This window comes from Hyposmocoma kahamanoa, unplaced genomic scaffold (assembly GCF_003589595.1).
Source record: "Hyposmocoma kahamanoa isolate Upper Pololo Valley unplaced genomic scaffold, ASM358959v1 81, whole genome shotgun sequence".
Taxonomy (NCBI): Eukaryota; Metazoa; Arthropoda; class Insecta; order Lepidoptera; family Cosmopterigidae; genus Hyposmocoma; species Hyposmocoma kahamanoa.
Genome location: NW_020654080.1, coordinates 7,978,532 through 7,982,412, shown reverse-complemented (window position 1 = coordinate 7,982,412; position 3,881 = coordinate 7,978,532).

Sequence of the window (3,881 nt, the reverse complement as noted above, 5' to 3'; positions counted from 1 at the left end):
GAAAAAACAAATATACGCGATTTAAATCCGGAAAAATAGTTTCATTTCCTATGTGTAACAATCGCGAAAACCTAAGAACTCGATAAATATTTAGTTGTAAATAGTTTTTGCTCTCGATTTCGGGCATGAATTGGTTTTAACCCGATTTAAATCTGGCGTTAAAATCTCTCTCTATTAATTATTACAAATATGTGCACAATTATAATTTATAAACCTCACGATAGAGCGAAGTAAATTATGACTAACGCCATCTAACGGTGTTCGTGCGGAATTATACATATGTAATGAATAACGACTGTTAATGGAATAAATCAATGCAACAAGGTCGAACAAAGCTAATTCAAATTAACTTGCGACCAAGTTTAGTTACTTAAAGCAATCTTTATTTACAGTAGGGCCACATCAAAAAAAGTGACTTTAGCAGCAGTAGAGCTTCTTGTGAAAGAGTTCATCCATAGAAGTACTGCCACCTTACCTATTTCTGCTGCCAAGCAGTAATGTCAGCATTACTGTTTTTCGGTTTTGAAGGGTAAGGGCGCTGGTGAAATTACAGGCACATGGGACTTGTTAAGTTATGTCTCAGGGTGACGGGCGCAGTGGCAGTGCCCATCAGATCTTTACAATTTAAAGCTCTGAGTGGCACTGCAACTGTTATGGACAGGCGTGTAGCTTACCATCAGGCGCACGACTTGATCGTCCCGTCACTAAGTATTATAAAAAAGGACAACAAAAACAAGAACAAGAGCAAAATTAGTCGATAACTTTTTATGTTTCAATAAGATTTCATATGTATAAGATACCTATACGATACTGAAATCAGATAATTAGCAGTTCCGTAAATGTTTTTCAAGTACCTAGATATGAAGATGTAGTATACAACAGCAGCAAGTGACGCAGTAATAGTTGGATCGTTTTCTGAATTTACTTCTCCCTTTAAGGGATAGGTTTAATTCAATTTCTTGGTCCCTGCATAAGGTATTGTGCTAAATGGCCGTTGATGTAAAATGGTTTGGGTCAAGCCTTTTACTTTCCGGAGTCCTACAACCATGTTGGTAGTAAAAGCCGAATGTTGAACGATGCTCTCTACAGCACGTACTCATATTTTTTACTAGTTACGTATTACATACATACATATACGTCAAGCCTTTGTCTCATCGGATAGGTCACAATAGTCTTTCACTTGCAACGGTCCTGATACACATCCTTCGCCTCATCAACACGTATCACTGCTTTCATATACGTTTGTTGGTTAAGAGTACTCTTAACCTGTGGTGGATTTGCCATAAGGCCCAGTAGGCTCGGCCACATTTTAAGGGCGGTCAATCGTGACAAAAAATTCACTGATTATAACAAGAAATAACTTAAAAGTACCTAAGCAGCCATTATAGTTAAGTAAATTTCTGAATCGATTTCGATAAGAGTTGGCAATAAAGTAAATTCATTATGTAGTCTACCCGTATATAATGAGTGCTGAGAAAGGGGCGGCTGGTACTGACTACATGGCCTGGGGCCTAGGGCGAACAAGACTCGGCGTCGTGGTGAATGTTCACTGATCCCACGGCGCCGACTCAACCGGCGAGAGGGAAACCCGGGGGGGTTTTAGTGGGGTAGGCCCTCCAGTCTGGAAGGAGAGTCCCCACATAACCCCTGAGTCTCCCTGGGCTCAGGGGTATCCATAAAGATTTCTCCCCCGTAAAAAAAAAGAAAAAAAAAGGGCGAACAAGACTGCAAATCCGCCACTGCTCTTAACCTGGACTGTCTTTAAGAAGGACTCAATTTGGTTTTTAAGTTCGCCGTCGTTCGCGTCCCTTGTCTTGTCTTGTCCCCTTACACTCACCTTCTAAATCTGTTGCGCCAATCTTTTTTCATTCATTCTCTTTACAAGTCGGAACTATCAAAGAATCTCTTTCTCTATCTTTGTCACTATATTTTCTTCCACGTCGCAATGACATCTTATCACAAAGTTCCGTATTTTTAACCGACTTCAAAAAGGAGGAGGTTCTCAATTCGACTATATGCTCTTTTTTTGTATGTATGTTACGCGATAACTCCGGTATTTGTGAATCGATTTTCATGATTCTTTTTTTGTTGGAAAGGGGGTACTTCCGTAGTGGTCCCATTTCATTTTGAAGAGAATAATCTACCTGTAAGGGTGGCTGTTTACGCTTAAATTTTACTAAGGAGCAATTATTTTAATGGTTGATTTTGCTATTTCTCTAATTCAAGGCGCTTTTCTCTCCATATACTTTGAGTAGTGAGAACCGATTTTTATTATCTCCAGTGCCAAGTCCTGTATAGTGGCGAATTTAAGGATATTTCAATAAAACTTAGCAACTAAAACAAACGACAAAATTCGAAAAAAACAAAACAAAAAGTATTTTGTGAAAAAAATAAAGAAATAAAAACAGAACAGGTCCAAAAATTAAGTTGGCGTAGTGTTCATTGAAGGTATCGACATGGTCGCAGCTCATCTATCTGCCATTTCCATCATTAGATCAGCTCTTGGTTATCATAACATTTTATTTTTATTGGAATTACATCTATTTGCTAATTTTGACGAAATTGGTTACCGGAAACTGGGTAAAGTACAACAAACCCGGATTAATCCTCTAATTTGCGACCTTAAGGCTCAATTTATATTGCGGCGGAACGGAATGGAAGCGAATTTTTGGAACGATATAATGATTCTCGCGCATGCTCGAGAATGCTCGCGCATGCCGCGAAAGATTTTGGCTCGTCTCTAGTTTGTACGTTACACAATTTGACCATAAAGTTCATTAGTCGTTACAAAAATTATCTTCCATTCGGTTTCTCCGCAATATAAATTGAGCCTTAGAGATTCATTTCCATTATTTTCTTGAAATGTGCCACTGAAGTACCACCACTAACTTTCCAAAAAAAAAAGAATCGTCGAAATTAGTTCACAAACGTCGGAGTAATCCTGTAACATACATATACTTCACGCCTTTCTCCCACTGGGGTAGGCACAGACAACAGTCTTTCACATGCAATTTTTTTTATTTCTGACGTTCAGTCAGGATGTTTGCACTAAGAAAATTCAGTCGCTCCGGCTGGATTCGTGGGTACTGGTTCGAGTCACCCAAATTCACGAGAGAAATAAACGTAGCCCATACAAATATATTAGAACCCGGAACCACGGTGTGGCAGTCTAATGTGGTAAGCGTTCGGCCACGGAGGCATTTATTTTTTGAACAATAATTTAGCCCTTGTACAAGCATAAACATATAATTTTAAAATGAAACAATAGACCTATGATAACACACATTAACAATTATATGAATAATTGTAATCTCTTAAAATCTGTAAAAACATACATTCCTTCAAGAAAATAAGTCTTCGTACGTCCGTTTACCACCATCTTGCTTCTTATTTTTTTAACAGTCGCACCAGTATTTATCGGAATAACAAATATTGACAAACATCTTTCGCCTCATCAACACCCATCAGCATTTTTAAACACTCTCGGTTCGTCGGTCGGTTAATCGGTAACATACCCAAAAATCACAGTCGAATTGAGAACCGCCTTTCCATTGTCCCACTCCAGTGGAGATTTCATAAAGTAACTACACTTAATGTTAAATTTAGATGTAACTTAATAGCTTTGAACGTATACACGTAAACGTCTAACACATGCCTTCTGTAATTAATCGTCTTCCTTCTTGTTTGTTAGTTTAGAGTTAAAGGTTGCCATTTCTTAACGAAATATGATAAAGCGTGGGCTGATACGCCACGCAAATTCTCACGTGATCACTGTCACAGATGTAATTTCGGAAAAGTTACAACAAAAAAAGTTACAGGCTTTGCCTGTGCAAATATCTATACCGACGCTTGAAAGGCAAAATGGGATAAGCAATACTTTT